Raw genomic sequence first — 19,593 nt, 5'->3', positions numbered from 1 at the left:
TTTTAGAGAAGAAGGGAGAGGGATAGAGAGAGACAAACCGCTGAGAAACAGCATCGATCGGCTCCCTCCCACACCCCCCCTACTGGGATGGAGCCATGACTGGGAATTGAACCGGTGACCTCTTGGTTTATGGGTTGACATTAACCACTGTGCCACGCTGGCCGGGCTGTTGACTCTTTTATGTGCCCTGGCTGGGCATCAAACCCACATCCTTGACATATTGGGGCAACAGTAACCAATTGAGCTACCTGGCCAGGGCTGGATGTATTTTGAATGTAGAACCAGCAGGGCCTTCTGATGGATTAGGTACTGTGGAAGAAAGGGAAGAGTTCTTGGCCTGGACATTGAGGGGGTGTAGGCTGTGGAAGGAGCAGGTTTTGGGGTGGAGGGAGGTTGGGAGCCTGGTTTAATACCTATTAAGTTTGAGATATCTATCAGGCACGTCAAGATGTCAAGAAAGTCACTGGATGTACAAGTTTGGCAAAATCTGAGTTGAAGATATAAAGTTGAGAGTCATCAGCACACGGATGTTATCTAAAGCCATGGGATTAGAAAAGATTACTGGGAACAAGTTAAAAAAGGAAAAAAATATGCAAGGACTGAATCCTAGAGCTCTCTAACATTAAGTGATTTTAGAAATGAGTAGGAACCATCAAAGAAACTGAGGAATGGCCAGTGAAGTAGGGAAAAAACAAATCCAGGAGATGGTGGATGCTGGAAGCCAACAGCAGGAGACTTACTAAGGGGGAAAGATCAATTGTGTCAAATGCTGCACAGGTTAAGTAAGAAGAGTCTGGGAATTGATTTAGAAGGTTGTTGGTGATCCGACCTGACAAGAATGGTTTTGGTGGAATGGTGGGGTGAAAGTTTGATTGTGAGTGGGGTCAAGAAAGAATGGGGAAGGGATGGATGCAGTATGGTATAGAGAACTCTTTGGGGAGTTTTGTGGTAAAGGAAGGAGAGGTATTGGGTGGGAGCTAAAAGAAGTGAGGTCAAGGATATATATGTATATAATCCTCACCCAAGGATATATATATTTTTCCATTTCTTTTCAGAGAGAATGGAAGGGAGAGAGAAAGAAAGAGAGAGAGAAAGAAACATCCATGTGAGAGAGATGCAATGATTGGCTGCCTCCCACACGCACCCTGAATGGGGCTGAGCCTGCAACCGAGGTACAGAATCGAACTCAGGACCCTTCAGTCTGAGGGCCAGTGCTCTAACCACTAAGCAAAACCAGCTAGGGCTCAAGGATATTTTTTTAAATGGCAAAAGTAACCAACTATATGTTTATATGCTGATGAGAAAGAGTCAATAGAGAGAGAACTGATGGTGTTTGAGAGAGGGGAATAGCTGGAGCAACATCACTGATGAGGTGAGAGGGGATGGGCTCGAGTACAGAGTGAGGGCCTGGCTTGGTTAGGGGCACAAAGAGCTCATCCAAAGGAAGGAGAGAGAAATCACAGTATCTGGGTACAGATGCAGGGAGTTGAATGCATGTGGTAGAAGCTAGTGGAGGTTGTTTTCTGGGGGCCTCTTTCCTTTAGAGAGAGGAGGAATTATAAACTAGCCATCTAGGACAGTGGTACTCAAACCTGATTGTGTATTGGAATCACCTAGAGAGTCTGTTAAGGCCTCGCTCAGAGTTTCTGATTCTGGAGGTCTGGGGTGGGCCTGAGAACTTTAATTTCTAACAGGTTTCCAGGTAATCCTGCTGCTGTTGGTCTGGGGATGGTCTCTTGAGAACCACTGTGGTATGAATGGGAGAGTGAATGGGTTGTGGCAATATAGTTGGGTTGTCAGGCAGCCTCAAGGGCCCATTTGAGGTTAGAAGGCATGGATTGAGAGTGTGTCTGCTCAGTGCTCTTACCATGTTCACAGTCACTGTCACAGGTTCAGAGTCCTGTATCTTTAAAACTTTCATTTCCTACCGACTTTCCTTTTGACTTATAATCGTTTCCAAATTTTTTCCTTTTAAAAATGAAAATCTTTAGCTTAGGCTCTAGCTCTCTCCTCTTCACAGTTCTCTTGGAACAGCTGTGCATACTGTATCCCGCCTCCCCACCCGCAGCATCCTTAGGTCTTCTACCCCTCAGACGTCAGGGGACCTCTCTTACCAGTCATTAGATCTCCTGCTGGCTAGCTCCAGGGGGCCATTTGAGTTGTGATCAGTTACCTGGCTCCTGTAAACTCAACACCTCTGACCATTTCCTCCGGAAAGGTCTCTTCCTTTAGGTTTTATGATACAGTGCTTTCCAGGTTCTCCTCTCGTAGCTGCTTCTCAGCCCCTTTGCCTCTCGCGCTCCTTTGTCCACTTTATCTCCAGTGTAGCTTATGCACTGTGGTTGGTATACAGTGGTGCTCCTTATCCACAATTTCCCTTTCTGCGGTTTCAGTTACCCAGTCAACCATGGTCCAAAAATGTTAAATGGAAAATTCAAAATATAAACAGTTCATAAGCTTTACATTGCCCACTGTTCTGAGTAGCTGGATGAAATCTCATACTGTCTCACTACCTTGGGCCCAGGGTGTGAATCATCCCTTTGTTTAATGCAGGAGTGGGGAACCTTTTTTCTGCCAAGGGCCATTTGGGTATTTATAACATCATTCACGGGCCATACAAAATTATCAACTTAAAAGTTAGCTATGAAAAAAGCTCCTAGATTTGTTGAATTTTGAGTCCCACCTGTGGTTGCCTTGGCAGAGCCAGACCAAATGATTTCGAGGGCTGGACATTCCCCACCCCAGGTTTAATGTATTCACATTGTATATGCCCGTTAGTCACTTAGCAGCTGCCTCAGTTATCAATGGGTCACAGTCCTGCAGTATCTCAGTGCTTGTGTCCAAGTAACCCTTATTTTACTTAATAATTGCCCCATAGCCATTCACATAACTTTTATTACAGTATATTGCTATAATCGTATGTTATTAATAGCTGTTGTTGATCACTTACTGTGCCTAATTTATAAATTAAATTTTATGATAGGTGCGTGTGTAGGAAAAAGTATAGTATATACAGGATTCAGTACTATCCCTCGTGGTCAGCATCCACTGGGGGTCTTGGAAGGTATCTCTGGCAGATAAGGGAGGATGACTGTATGTTCAGACTATAGATTTCCTGAGATATCTTCTGATTCCTCTAGTTACTATCTGTGAGGCCTGACACAGTTATATGTGCGGCTCTTGCTTAGAAAAACCTGGCCCCTCACTGAGCACATCTCATCTACCTATGCCTGCCATGCAGATGGGCAATACTGGAAAATACCACCCAGGTAGGCCCACTCTGTGCTCACGGCCACAGACCTCCGATGGACACACTCAGCGCTGCCTGGCACTTTTGCCATGTTTCCTCAGTATGTTTGGTTTCCCACCGAGTCAGTTTTCTGTTGCTGTGTAACACATGCCCAGAAACGTAGTGGCTGAAAACAACACCCATTTATTTCATAGCCTGTAGGCTGGAAGTCGTGGGCTCAGCTGGTTCTCTGCTCAGGGTCTCACAAGGCCAAACTCAAGGTGTTTTTCAGGCTGGCTCATATCTGGAGGCTCCAGGCAAGAATTCACTTCCAAGCTCATTTAGGTTGTTGGCAGAGTCCAATTCCTTATGGCTGTAGGTGTGAGGTCCCTGCCAGCTGGGATCTGCTCTTTGCTTCTAGAGGCTGCCCACCTTCCCTGTCACGTGGCCAGCAGTGCACGCGGAGTCAGCCTTGTGCTTTAGTTCTCTCTGTCTTCTGCTCTGTCTTCCCTTCTGCCACTAGTCAGAGAGAGCCCTCTGCTTGAAAGGCTTGTATGGTCAGATTTATCCTAACTGGATCCTCTCCCTCTTAAGATCAACTGTACCATAGAACATAACCCAGTCATGGGGGGCATCTCATGTCATTCACATAGTCCAGGGATTGGGGTGTAGAATCTTGGGAGGTGATTTTTAGAATTTGGCTACCACGCCCACTTTTTGATATGACTATTTTGTAATATCTACCTTTTCAAATCTCTCCCATCCTCCCTCTCATTCAGCTGATGGCCTTGCTCCTTGTATGGAAATCCCAACTTCCCATGTTCAGGCTCACAAACCTCCCCACTTCCACATCCATCTTCTTTGACTTTATTTCTCCCTCTACATCCCTCCTTTCCTCCCCCGACACTCAGCTTCTTCACGTCCTTTCCCTTTTCTCCAGCAGTGTTTCCCTGTCTCTGGGGATAATCCCCATCAGCATACAACCGTGCTCTAGTATATTCCACTTTCCTTACCTCCTCCCATGGTCACTCCTAAAATTCTCGAAAAAGAAGTGCACACTCTTCTGTTCGCTCGCACTCACCCGCTGCAACCGGCGTATGTTGCCGCTGATCCATCAGACTGCTCTTACTAAAGTCACTCTTCTGTTGCTGCATCACAGACCACTCCAGGATGTAGGGCTCTAACCGGTTTTTTAATGTATCTCATGCTGCCGTGGTTGCTGGGCTCAGCCGGGAAGTTCTCACCGGGCTTTCTTTCTCATACGGTTGCAGTCAGCAGCAGCTGGGCTTGAACTCACCTGAAGGCTCTGCTGAGGTGGACATCCAGGATGGTGCACCGATGCAGCTGACAGCTGATGGTGGCTGTTGGCTGAGAGCTTAGCTGGGGCTGGTGACTGGAGTGCCTGCATGTGGCCACTGTGTGACCTGAGCTCTCAGAATGGCAGCTGGAGTCCAAGAGGGTGTGTCTCAGGAGTGAGCATTCCTGGAGAACCAGGTGGAAGCTGCAAGGCTGCTTATGACCTGGCCTTGGGAATCATGCAGCATGATTTCTACCATATGTTACTGGTCATAAGTAAGACACTGGCCATGCCAGGTTCAAGGGGATAAGATCACACAGAGACATAGTTTATTTAGGGGCCATCTTTAGGGACTGGCCACCATAGTCAATAACAACTTGGGCCTCATCTTACTAGACTTTTTTTTTTTAAATATATCTTTATTGACTTCAGGGAGAGGAAAGGAGAAGGAGAGAGAGAGAGAAACATCAATGATGAGAGAGTCATTGATTGGCTGCAGCCCACAACCCGGGCATGTGCCCTGACCAGGAATTGAACCCTGATCGCCTGGATCCTAGGTCGACGCTCGACCGCTGAGCCACGACCGGCTGGGCATTACTAGACTTCTTAACAGCAGTTGACCTAGTTGATCACTCTTTTCAAAACTTTCCCTTCTATGGCTCCACAGACCCCTGGCTTTCCTCTTACCTTGCTGGATGCTCTTTAATCTCCTTTGCTTCCCCCAAAACTAAATATTGGACCACCTGAGATCTGAGGTCTGGACTCAGTTACTTCTCCATAGTGTTTCCCTGCACGATCTTCCTTGTCCCATGGCTGGTATCTACCACCCAACTGCTGATGTCTTCTTGACACTTCTATTTGAATGTCTAATGGGCACTGCGGATTTAATACATCCACTTCCCCACCCCAATACTCTCTCAGCCTTTCTGTCTCAATGGATGACATCACTGTCCATTCATCACTCAAGAGAAACCCAAGAGTCCATCAGGATTCTTTCTCTTTTCCTTTCAAACCCTTTCCCCTCTACCTGCCTCCCTCATCCAAACCACTAGTAAGCAAGTCTTCTCTGTGTTTTTGGGGGGGCGGGGGAGGAGAGCAGCATTAATATATTTCTTTAAATATGTTCAATTTACATTGCTTAGTGAACCAATATACTTATAGAGACAAGTTATTAGTAGGTTTGTAACGTAAAAACCATCTGTTACTCCATCCTAAATTTTCATTCCTCAAAGCAATCACTGTCAATTATTTAGCTGCCTGTTTCTACTGTTTACTTTTTTAGTTTAAAATTTCTCATATAGCTATTTCTTGATTTTTCAGTTGTAAGAATTATCTTTTGACTTTCAGCATTTTCTTCCCCCCAAACACGTACATTGAATCTCCCGTCTTCCAGTCCAGCTTTATCACAATTTTTGGTTGAAACCCCTGTTCAGTGTTCATGGCGGTATGACTATGTAAATGTTACTCACAGCTAAGCCACATAGTGTGCTATTGGGATTATTTTTTCCTCCCTCTGCAGGTAATACTTGCCTTTTTTGTTGTTGTTGTTGAGAATTAAAAAAACTTGGTTAGGGAGTGTGTGGGAGGCAACTAATCCATGTGTCTCTCTCATATTGATGTTTCTCCCCCTTTCTCCCACTCCCTCCCTTCCTTCCTTCCACTCTCTCTAAAAATATCAATGGGAAAAAATATCCTCTGGTGAGGATTAACAACAACAACAATAACTCATTTAAAAATAATTAAAGAATACAGAAAGTTGCAAAAAAGAGTATAAAGAGGTCCTAGGTACCCTTCCCCCAGGTTCCCCCAGTGGTAACATCTTACATAACTGTAGTTATCAAAACTGGGAAACTGATACTGGTAAAATCCATAGGCCTTATTCAGATTGCACCGGTCCTCTCAGCTTTAACTCTGCATGTATCTCAAAGTCACTATTTCTCTCTACTTTTGCCACATTTTGGTTTAAGCTGCCCTCATCTCATTTAGGACTATTGCCACAGCCTCCTGATTTCTTGCTTCTATTATTCTTCCTACAAAGCAGTGGGAGGGACCTTCTAACATTATTAGATCAAATCCTTTATCACTTCCCTGTTGCCCTTATAATAAAAATCAGGCTCTTCACCACGACCTCTAAGGCCCTGTGGGACCTGGCTCTCACCCACCCTGTTGATGACATCTTGCCCTACGCTGTCCCTGGATGCGTGGAGTGTGCCCTTACTTAAGTTCCTGCTGTCCGGGTGCACCTCCTGCAGCTCTTCTGGTGGCTGCCTCCTTCCATCTTTCAGGTTTCAGGCCCCTTCCTCAGGCTTGGCCTCATCACCCTAACTAAAGCACCACCCATCGTTCTGTATTGCCTCCTGCTTACAAATGACCCTAATCTATAATCGATTTATTTAATTGGCTTACTGGCATAATGTTACTATACTATACTATACTATACTATACTATACTATACTATACTATACACATTTTATGGGGTAGGAACTTAACTGTGCCACTCACTATACTCTCCTCACTGTAGCGCACTCTTTGGCATAGAGTGTGTGCTTAGTGAGTGTTTGAATGCCTTTAGACCAGGTCAGGGACTCTGATGATGGACAGTGTGATCTGAGAACTGTATAAACAACAGCAGTTGTGAGTTGCTCACAGAAGAATGAAGGCCTGTTCCCAGGCTGAACACACAAGGCTTCTGCTTCCTCTTCCCTTGTTTTTCAGGGTATAGGAGAAATAAAATTTCTTTCTGTGTAATCTGCCTACACAATAGTTGCGTCTGCCTTTTGTGTTTACGACTCCTCTTCTGGGAAGCCCTACATATGTGTTTCCATGGCACTTCATTGAGGTAGAATTTACATTTGATGAACTTCACCCATTTTAAGTGTATAGTTGATGAGTTTTGTCCTTGTGTACACTCATGTAAGCACTCCAGAAAGTTCCCTGTGCCTTGGCTGCTTCCTTAGAAAAACCAAACAGCCGTGGTAAAATACACTTAACATAAAATGTACCATGTCTAAGTGTGCAGCACAGTGGCATTAAGGACAGGACTCTCCATCTTGCAGAACTGAAGCTCTGCCCATTAAAGAACAACTCCGCATGCTCCCCTCCCCTAGCCCTGGCAACTGCCATGATTCTTTCTGTCTCTGAGAATATGATTTTTGGCTTTTTTTTTTTTAATTGTGGTAAAAACACTTGTAAAATTTACCACCTTAACCATTTTTAAGTGTACAGTTTAGTAGCATTGAATACTAGCTTATTTCTATTTATTTATTTATCCTTTATCTTTATTGTTGAGCGTATTACAGGTGTCCCATTCCCCCCCCCCCCAATTGACCCCACCACTTCACTCCCACCCCCTCCCCAGGCTTTCACCCTGTTATTGACTGTGTCCATGGGTTATGCATATGTGCATATAACTTCTTTGGTTAATCTCTTCCCACCCTCCACTCCCTTCCCTCTTTCCTCTGAAATATGATCATCTGTTGCATGCGTCAATGTCTCTGGATCTATTTAGTTCATCAGAGTCTTTTGTTCATTAGCTTCTTCTTAAAGAAGATCCTTCAACATTTCCTGTAGTGCTGCTCTGGTGGTGATGAACTCCTTTAGTTTTTTCTTATCTGTGAAGCTCTTTATCTGACCTTCAATTCTAAATGATAACTTTGCTGGGTACAGTAATCTTGGTTGTAGTTCCCTGTTCTTCATCACTTTGAATTTTTCTTGCCACTCCTTTCTGGCCTGCAAGGTTTCTGTTGAGAAATCAGCTGACAGTCATATGGGAGCTCCCTTGTAGGTAACTAACTGCTTTTCTCTTGCTGCTTTTAAGATTCTCTCTTTGTCTTTAACCTTTGGCATTTTAATTATGATGTGTCTTGCTGTGGGCCTCTTTGGGTTCCTCTTGTTTGGGACCCTCTGTGCTTCCTGGACTGTAAGTCTATTTCTTTCCCCAGGTAGGGGAAGTTTTCTGTAATTATTTTTTCAAATAGGTTTTCAATTTCTTGCTCTCTTTCTTCCCCTTCTGGCACCCCAATAATACAAATGTTGGGCCTCTTGAAGTTGTCCCAGAGGCTCCTTATACTATCTTCATATTTGTGGATTCTTTTTTCTTTTTGCTCTTCTGGTTGGATGTTTTTTGATTCCTCAGTTTCAAATTGCTGTTTTGATTCTCAGCATCCTCTACTCTATTGTTGATTCCCTATAAATTATTCTTCATTTCAGTTTGTGTAGCCTTCATTTCAAATTGGTACTTTATTATGTTATTGATTTTCTCAGTTATTTCCCTAATAATATGTTTAAACATCCATATAACCAAAATTCTGAACTCTGTATCTGTTAGCTTGCTTGGATCTATTTCATTTAGTTCCTCTTCTAGAGATCTCTTCTGTTCTTTCCCTTGTGACATGTTTCTTTGCCTCCACATTTTGTCTGCTTCCAGGTGTTTGTTTCTATGTATTAGGTAGAGCTGCTATGTCTCCTGGAATTTGTAGACTGGCTTTGTGTAGTAGGTGTCCTGCAGGGTCCAGTGGCTCAGCCTCCCCAGTCACCTGAGCTGGGCCTTCCAGGTGCTCCCCTGTGTGGGCTGTGTGCACTGTCCTGCTGTAGTTGAGCCTTGGTTGCTGTTGGTGTCACTGGGAGGAATTGACCCTCTGGCCAATCAGCTGTGAGGAACAGCTGCAACTACAGCCAAAGAGCTGCTATGCTGGAGGCACCCCTATGGAGCAGGATTTACTTCAGTGGAGCTTTGGTGTTCACCAAATGCGCCCCTTGAGTGTTACTCGTGGTTGTGGTAGGGTTGTAATCCAGCGTGGTCAAGTCTGGCCACCAGGTGCACTGTCTCTGGGGCCTCCCAGGAGGTGCAAAGTCAGCCTGTGCCAGTGCCTTGCTCAAGGCCACCCAACATGAGCTACTCAGAAAACTGTAGTTGGCAGCTACTTGTGCTGGACTTGGAGGTGTCCAGGAGAGGCCAAGCTGTAAGCCAATGCAGGCTGCCGCTAGTGCCAGGCCTGGGGCCACTTATCAAGCCCTATGGGGCCCTCTGCTGCTTGTTTGAGAGATTTTAGGAAAGTCCTAAGCATAAGGCTCGAGAGGCCACTTGCACAAAAAGCCCCTGGAAATAGCCTGGATGAGTTTGCAGGTGGGGAGGGGCAGGGCCTCCGGGAATCATGGGGCGGGGCCAAAGGTGTGAGTCAGGTGCTAGAGACTCAAATATGATGCCTGCCTGCCGGCTGTGTGAGGGGAGGGCTCACCAAAGGAGCCAGGGCCTCTGCCAGCTCTTCTGCCTGGGAGAAAGCTGCCCCTCCAGCTCTCAGCCTGATTCCAGGCAGGTTAGTTCCTCCCCAAGTGTCCCAGGTCCTTTCAAGCTGCTGCCCAGCGCTGGGCTCAGAGGGAGCTTGTCCGAGTGAGTCCTTGTGCGGGCCCTTTAAGAGGAGCTGCTGGGGCTTGTGCAGCCTCCGCGACCCTCAGTGACAGTCTCCGCTGGTTTTCACAGCCTGAATTTCTGGGGACTTCTCTTCCTGGCTCTGGAGCCCTGGGTTGGGAGCCTGATGTGGGGCTGGGACCCCTCCCTCCTCCAGGAAACCTCCCCCGCAGAGAGGTCCTCCAGGTTTGAAACCGGGTGTGGGCTGCAGCTGCGTCTCCAGAATTTAGCCCTGATCTGCCCGAGACTCCGCCCCTCCTATCGCTCTCGGTGCTTCTTCAGCTTCCTGGTTGTAGGGCTTCTGTTTAGCCAGGTTCAGGAGGCTCTGAGTGATGGTGGTTCTGTATTTTAGTTGTAATTTTGATGTGGTTGCGGGAGGCGGCGGGTGCAGCTGTGACCTACGCCACCAGTTTGTTTCTCTCCCTAGCTTATTTTAAAGGTATGTTTGGGTTGAGTTGTGAGTGCAGTAGCTCCAGCATGGCGCTCCATGCTGCTCTGACAGCCCGCCCTCCACATCAGGAAGCCGGCTGCTACCTGTGCTTTGTCACTGCAACACTTAGCTTCCACCTCATAGTCCAAGACGAAGTTCCAGTTCCAGCCACCAGCTTCACACCTCAGCCAGCATAAGGGTGGGGGTTTAGAAAGGCACACACTCTCCCCTTAAGGGCACTTTGTACAGGGGAGGGAAGATGGCACCCCCACTCCCAGGCATGGACTCAATTTACTCCTAAAATCCTATTTAGCCAGCTTGGAAAAACCAGAGAAACATACCTGAGTGGACGGAGTGTGAGTGGGGAGCACTGAAGACACATCACGGAGTCCGGGAAGAGGGGGGGGGGTGTATGAAGGGGGAGGCCCCCTGAAGCCTATGCTGGGCTCCAAGCCCACAGGCTTGGAGGCAGCAAAGCTCCCGCCCCTTGGGAGTGCGGACGGCCTCCAAAAGCGGGGATCCCACACCTGGAGCAGCAAGAGGGGAAGGAGCGCTCCATGGAGGGCAGAGGGGCCCAGGGAAGCAGTGAGTCCTGGAGGGATGGCGCCTTCCTCGGAAACAAAGCTTCTAGTGGCAGCTGCGACCAGTGTCTAGTGCTCAGGGTGCTGACCATACGGAAGGCTGTCCCAAAGCATGTGGCACCTGAGTGGTAAGGGACCAGAGGACTGCGCTGAGTGACCACAAATAGGTACTCTCTGCCTCCCATAAGGCATTGTGTTGAGCCCCAGAAAGCACTGAATCTGCATGGCATGGGGGAGGGGAGGAGCCCTCCCGCCCTGAGCTCCCAGTGCGGGGAGTCTGGGATCTGTGACCAGCCCTGAGGGCACCATGATGGTGAGTGAAGCCACCCAAGCTTTGCTGAGACCAGCAGTGTGGGAAGCTGCATGGAGCTGACTGTGCATCCCTTCCTGCTGGGGGCCTTGGTGCCCAGGCAGCGAGACCTTGCGGGGCGGACTCTCTGCCTGTGTGCTGCTTTGTGCATTTTTGAGTCTGATCAGGAACTGGCTCCCACCTTCCCGGCATGCACTGAGCTCAGACCAGCAGAGGCTGGGATTGGCACCTGCACAGTAGAGGGTCTGAAGGGGGGGCCTAGTGTGACCAGCCAACCAGAGCTGAGCAGGGAGGGGCAGAGTCCTCGGGCCTCTCCTGCACCCGGGAGCCCTGCCCCCAACAGGAAAGGGGCGGGTCCCGCTCACTGAGGCCCCAGACACCCCCGAAGGGCACAGTCCTGAGGGGGAAGGGAGAGCAGCTCACAGGAGGACTTTACAAGAATAAGACTCTTGGGGACTGTTGTTTGGGAGCTGGAGGAAATGCTGAAAACCCCTGCTGGGGGCTGGGCAAGCAAAGGGCTCACTGGAATGTGTTCTTAATCGAACCCACTGAGCCCAGGCTGCTGAAACGGCCCACACAGAAAAGGCAACAGGCTGAAATCAATCTGAAGCTGCAGCAGGCCAGAGCCTGGGGACCTAGAATCAGAGGAGAGGGTAGGGGCTGAGAAGATGGCGGTGGAGCAGAGTCTAACTCCCGCAGAGTGAGCGCCTGACAGCGACACCTCTAAGGGGAGTGACACCCTGAGTTACACTAGCCACCCTGCATCCTAAAGACTCTACAGAAGACTCTGGAGCAAGACCAGGCAACTACAAGGCTGCAAAATAGCTGACAAGAGGAGATGGTCCACAGAGAGCCTCAGATCAGCCATCTACCTAAGGACACAAAAGCTAAACCTAGATGGTTCCTCACAGTGGGTGATACACAAGCACCTCCCAGGAGAACGGAAATCAGCCCACAAAACAGTGAGCCTCAGATGACATAAACTGCCCAGAAGAAACTCACCTGATTGACTGTCTTTTTTTGTTTTTTTGTTCTGTTTTTTGTTTTTTTGGTGTGTGTTTGTTTGCTTGTTTTTTCTCTTTTTTCCCCTATTAGGAAGAAGAGAAAGGGGGGAAAAGTTATTTGTTTTTTCTTCTTTTTAAAATTTTATAATATCTATTTTTAATTAAAAAATATTTTTAACTAAATTTTTTTCTCTTTTTTATAAAAGAATTTTGTCTTGCTTAGCTTGTTTTTAGTATTGTTTTGGTTATTTGCTTTGTTTTGTTTTATCCTTGCTTCTACTATCAAGACTTTCTTGATATCCCTGCTTAACGACTGGGACTTTATCATTATAACCAAGTTTATAGCTTTCCTCTATAGTTCCCACCAAATCTCTTACCGGACTCCCTGCCTGGGCTATATCTCTCCCCTCTCAATCCACTGGCATAACTTTTTTTTCTTTTTCTTGTTTTCTTTTGTTATTTTGTTTTCCTCCCTTCTGTCTTCCTGTCTTTTTGTTCGATTGTTAGTTTCTCTTATTCTCTTTATTGTATTTTTATTTTCTCATTTTCAACTATTATCCTATTCCTATTCTCTCCCTTAATTTTTTTTTTTCTGGCCCTTCTTTCAGAATCTTTTCTCTGCTTCTGTTATCTCCCAGTAGCTTCTCTATTTTTTACATTTTAGTTTATTATTATTTTCTAAATTTTCATCACTATTAACAACAATATACATCTCTTTAAGTGTTATTTTTCTTTTTTTTAAGCTTTTTCTTGTGTGTGTGTGTGTGTGTGTGTGTGTGTGTTTTCTCCATTCACTCTCCCAGTCTGTTTTCACATGGGTTGTTTTCATTGTGACTGTCAAGATATTTTGTAAGATACCTTTTGTTTCCTAGAAGTTTAGTTGTGTATTGTCCTGCCTTGCCAGCACCTGTACAACAGCTTACACGACAAGGTTGGGGCTTAGCCAACCCAAGAGGACAGTCCTCCCAAGGACTGATCAACAACAATCTAGACCCAACCACAACAGAAGAACATAAAGAACCCACAAAAGTGACACCCACAAGAGGGACACGCCTAGAGCAAAGAGCTCAGAAGTATAAGGAAAACACACCTCTGGGCTCCACTGGATTCACAAGACAAAATCCTATCCTACAAGTCTGGGAGACAGCACATATATCTAATATATAGATACAAACACTAAGACCTACCAAAATGGGGAGACAAAGAAACAACCCCCAAATTAAAGAAAAGGAAACATTGCCAGAAGAAGTCTTTGATGAGATGGAGTTAAGCAAGTTATCAGAAACAGAGTTCAGAGTATTGATGATGAAGATGTTCAAGGAACTTAAAGAGAAAAACAGGGCAATAGAGGATATGATCGAGGACTTTAGGGAAAACATGAAAAAAGAGATACATAAACAAAAATCAGACAGAAATAAAGAATGTGGTATCTGATATAAAGAATACACTGGAAGGAATTAAAAGCAGGCTCAATGAAGCAGAGGATAGAATAAGTGACTTAGAAGACAAGGTAGAAAAAAATCACTCAATCAGAGAAGCAAAAAGAAAAACCACTTAAAAAGCATGAGGACAGTCTAAGGGAGCTTTGGGACAACAGGAAGCGAAACAACATTCGCATTATAGGACAGAGGGGGAGGAAAGAGAGCAAGGGGTAGAGAACTTGGTGGAGGAAATAATGACAGAAAACTTCCCTAGGCTGGCGAGGGAAAAAGCCACACAAGTGCAGGAAGCACAGAGGGTTCCAAACAAGAGGGACCTAAAGAGACCCACTCCAAGACACATCATAATTATAATGGCAAATGTCAAGGACAAAGAGAGAATATTAAGGGCTGCAAGAGAGAGACAAACAGTGACCTACAAGGGAACCCCCATAAGGCTGACAGCTGATTTCTCAACAGAAACTCTTCAGGCCAGAAGGGAGTGGCATGAAGTTCTCCAAGTAATGAAAAGCAAGAATCTGCAACCAAGATTGTTTCATCCAGCAAGGCTATCATTTAAAATTGAAGGTGAAATAAAGAGCTTCCCAGACAAAAAAAGGCTAATGGAGTTCAGAACCACCAAACCGGCATTGCAAGAAATGTTAAAAGGACTGCTTTAAGAAAAAGAAGGAATAGTGAGAGAAAGGTACATCAGCATAAAGAGGGAAAATGGCATTAAATAAGTTTATATCAATAGTAACCATAAATGTAAACGGAATAAATGGTCCAATCAAAAGAAATAGGGTAGCTGAATGGATAAGAAAACAGGACCCAAATATATGCTGTCTACAAGAGACCCACCTGAGAGCAAAAGACTCACACAGGCTAAAAGTGAAGGGATGGAGTAAGATATTCCATGCAAGTGGAAAGGAAGAGAAAGCTGGAGTAGCAATTCTTATTTCTGACAAAATAGACTTCAAAATAAAGACCATAACAAGAGACAAAGATGGTCACTACATAATACTAAAGGGATCAATCCAACAGGAGGAAGTAACCCTTATAAACATTTATTCCCCCAACATAGGAGCACTTAAATATATAAAAAATTTCTTGGAGGACTTTAAGGGGGAGATTGATAGCAACACAATCATAGTGGGGGACTTTAACACCCCACTGTCAGTACTGGACAGATCATCAAGACAAAAAATCAACAGGGAAACACAGACCTTAAATGACTCACTAGACCTAATGGATTTAATTGACATTTACAGGACATTTCATCCCAAAGCAGCACAATACACATTCTTCTCAAGTGCACATGGGACATTCTCAAAAATAGACCACATGTTAGGGCACAAAGGCAAGTCTCTACAAATATAAGAAGACTGAAACCATATCAAGCATCTTCTTGGATCACAATGCCATGAAACTAGAAATCAACCACTATAAAAAACCTCAAAAATATTCAAGCACATGGAGGCTAATAGCATGTTATTAAACAATGAATGGGTTACCAATGAGATCAAGGGAGAAATCAAACACTTCATGGAAAGTAATGAAAATGAACAGACAACAACCCAAAATCTATGGGACACAGCAAAAGCAGTCCTGAGAGGAAAATTCATAGCATTACAGGCATATCTCAAGAAACAAGAAAAAGATCTAATGAACCATCTAACACAACAACTAAAAGAACTAGAATGAGAATGACAAGAAAAGCCCCGAGGAAGTAGAAGGAAGGAAATAATAAAAATCATAGCAGAAATTAATGATATAGAGACTAAAAAAAAAAACAAAAAAAACCCCCCAAAAAATCAATGAAACCAAGAGCTGGTTCTTTGAAAAGATAAATAAGATTGATGCACCTTTAGCCAGACTCACTAAAAAACAAAGAGAGAGGACCCAAATAAATAAAATCAGAAATGAAAGAGGTGATATAACAACTGGCCAACAGAAATACAAAGGATTGCAAGAAAATACTTTGAGCAACTATATGCCAACAAATTGGACAACATAGGGGAAATGGACAAATTCCTAGAAGCATACAACCTTCCAAAGCTGAATCAGGAAGAAGCAGAAAACCTGAGTAGACCAGTAACAACTAATGAAATTGAAGCAGTAATCAAAAAACTCCCAGCAAACAAAAGTCCTGGACTAGATGGATTTACAGGTGAGTTTTACCAAACATCTAAAGAAGATTTAACACCTATTCTATTAAAACTATTCCAGAAAATTCAAAAGGAGGGAAAACTCCCAAACTCTTTTTATGAGGCCAGCATCATTCTAATGCCAAAACCAGATAAAGACACTATAAAGAAAGAAAATTACAGTCCAATATCCTTGATGAACATAGATGCTAAAATCCTCACTAAAATACTACCAAACCGGATCCAGCAAGACATTAAAAAGATCATACATCATGACCAAGTGGAATTTATTCCGGGGATGCAAGGCTGATACAACATCTGCAAATCAATAAATGTGATACATCACATAAACAAAATAAATGACAAAAATCATATGATCATATCAATAAACACAGAAAAAGCATTTGACAAAATCCAGCACCCATTTCTGATAAACACTCTCAGTAAAGTGGGAATAGAGGGATCATACCTCAACATAATAAAGTCCGTACATGACAAACCTATAGCCAACATCATATTCAATGGGCAAAAACTAAAATCATTTCCCTTAAAAACTGGAACAAGACAGGGATGTCCACTCTCACCCTCTTATTCAACATAGTACTGAAGGTCCTTGCCATAGCCATCAGACAGGAAGAAAACATAAAAGGCATCCAAATTGGAAAGGAGGAAGTAAAACTCTCATTATTTGCAGATGACATGATATTGTACATAGAAAACCATAAAGACTCCACCAAAGTACTACTAGATTTGATAAACGAATTTGGAAGGTAGCTGGATACAAAATCAACATCTGGAAATCAATGGCATTCTTATACACCAACAATGAACTCTCAGAGAGAGAAACTAAAAAAGCAATACCATTTACCATTGCAACTAAAAAAATAAGATACCTAGGAATAAACTTAACCAAGGATGTAAAAGACCTGTACTTGGAAAACTATGTGACAGTGAAAAAAGAAATAGAAGAAGATTTAAACAAGTGGAAGAATATACCACGGTCATAGATTGGAAGAATTAATATCATTAAAATGTCCATACTACCCAAAGCAATTTATAAATTCAATGCAATTCCTATTATTTTAACCAACAGCATATTTCACATATCTAGAACAAATATTTCGAAAATTTATATGGAACCAAAAAAGACCCCGAATAGCTGCAGCCATCTTGAGAAAAAACAACAGTGTGGGAGGGATCACATTACCGGATTTCAAACTGTACTACAAAGCCATTGTAATCAAAACGGCCTGGTATTGGTACAACAACAAATATAGTTCAATGGAACAGAACAGAGACCCCAGAAATAGACCCACGCCATTATGGTCAGTTAATAGTTCACAAAGGAGGCAAGAGCATCCAATGGAGTAAAGACAGTCTCTTCAATAAGTGGTGCTGGGAAAATTGGACAGATAACATGCAAAAGAATGAAACTAGACTACCAACTTTCACCATACACAAAAATAAACTCAAAATGGGTAAAAGACTTAAATGTAAGTCACGAAACCATAAAAATCCTGGAAGAAAACATAAGCAGTAAAGTCACAGACATCCCACGTAGTGGACTTTTCACTGATACATCTCCTAGGGCAAGAGAAACAAAAGAAAAAATAAACATATGGGACTACATCAAACTAAAAAGCTTCTGCACAGCAAAAGAAAACAGCCTCAAAATACAAAGGAACCTCACGGTCTGGGAAAACATATTTGCCCAGGATGCATCTGATAAGAGGCTAATTTCCAAAGTGTACAAAGAACTCATATTACTCAGCAAGAGGAAGACAAACAACCCAATTAAGAAATGGGCAAAGGACCTGAATAGACATTTCTCCAAAGAGGACACACAGATGGCCAAGAGACACAGGAGAAAATGCTCAACATCGCTAATCATCAGGGACATGAAAATTAAAACCACAATGAGGTGTCACCTCACACCTGTCAGAATGGCTCCATCAGCAAATCAACAACCGACTTGTGCTGGCGAGGGTGTGGAGAAAGGGGAGCCCTAGTACACTGCTGGTGAGAATGCAGACTGGTGCAACCACTATGGAAAACAGTATGGGGGTTCCTAAAAAAATAAAAAATGGAGCTGCCAGTAATCCCACTTCTAGGAATATACCCTAAGAATCCTGAAACATTAATCAGAAAGAATATATGCACCCCTATGTTCATAGCAGTGCAGTTTACAATAGCTAAGATCTGGAAACAGCCCAAGTGCCCATCAGTAGCTGAGTGGATAAAAAGCTGTGGGACATTTACACCATGGAATACTATGCAGCTGTAAAGAAGAAGAATCTCGTGCCCTTTGGGACAGTATGGATGGACCTGGAGAATATTATGCTGAGTGAAATAAGCCAGGCAGAGAAAGACAAACATCACATGATCTCGCTTATATGTGGAATCTAAAGAACTTAATAAACTGATGAACAGAATAGATTCAATGACATGGAAGCATGGATGAGACTGACGAATGTCAGAGGGAGGGAGGAGGGCGGGTGGGTGGAGGGGGAGAGAGTAACCAAAGAATTTATATGCACAACCCAAGGACATGGACAATGGTGGGGAGAGGGACTGGGGGGGATGGGACGGAGTGGAACGGGTCATTGGGGAGAAAAAGAGACATCTGTAATATTTTAAACAAACAAAAAAAGCATTTTGTACAAATTACACACATTATTTTGTGCTTATGTCACATTGGATGTAATTTAGCCACATCTGCTTATCTTGCTGCAAGGGAGTTGGGGAAAGTTGTCTTTGTTCTGGACCACATAGTCCAGTTGTAATCTGTGGGTCCTGTTGCTGAGGAAGAGGAGACTGCGTATGGGGGAGCCCTGGCAGTGTCCGCCTGGGCTTCCCTGCCTTAGCAGTGACCACTGCACTGCAGCCAGCTCCCCGCTTCTTACTGAGCTGTAGATTGCTTCAGCCAGGGGCTGCTCTTTTACCTCTTAGCATAGGCGGGTGCTTAATATTTGTTGTACAAATAAATGATTCTAGTGCAACTGTCTTACTTTAAAAATTAGAGAAGCCAGTCTATCACACAGTCTGCACAGGACATGATCCTTCTGGGGGTGTGGGGAATGGACATTGGAGGCTGAGGGCCCTGGGCAGAGAGGTGACCCCACCTTCGTCCGGAAGCCGCCTGGGTTGAGCAGAAGCGAGCTGATGACCCTCACACATTGCCAGGTCTCCAAAGGACTCCTGCCCCAGCACTTTCTCAGTGGTGGGTGAGGAAATGACTTACTCTTTGTCTGGACTTTGCTTCTTTCACATGTAAGGACAGACATGCTCTTCACAACACAAAAGCTGCAAACACAGGTTAATGTCATGCTGGAGGCTGGAGAATGCACGCCACAAGTCCCCTGGGTGCCTGGTGGATTTATTAGTTGACCTGTGAGAGTTCCAGTGTTTCCTCATGGTGATCCCCTTGCCCTTCCCAAGGGAGTCCCTTGATGTTGAAGACACCCTCACACTGTGCCCCTGCTGGTATTTCTGTCTTGGTGGATGATCCGATTGGAAATGGGGGTGCGGGGCCCTGGCTGGTGTGGCTCAGTGGTTAGAGTGTTGCAGGTTCCATCCCTGCTCTGGGTGGGGGCACGTGCGGGAGGCAACTGATCAATGTGCCTCTCTCATCTCTCTTTTTCTCCCTCCTCCCCTCCCTTCCACTCTCTCTAAAAATCACTGGAAAAAGACCCTCTAGTGAGGATCAAAAAAAAAAAAAAAAAAAGGAAATAAGAAATGGGGGTGTGGGAGGGGCTCCTGCTGCTATTGAG

The sequence above is a fragment of the Miniopterus natalensis genome, chromosome 11, assembly GCF_054644295.1.
Source record: "Miniopterus natalensis isolate mMinNat1 chromosome 11, mMinNat1.hap1, whole genome shotgun sequence".
Lineage (NCBI taxonomy): Eukaryota > Metazoa > Chordata > Mammalia > Chiroptera > Miniopteridae > Miniopterus > Miniopterus natalensis.
Note: the sequence above shows the minus strand (reverse complement) of the source record.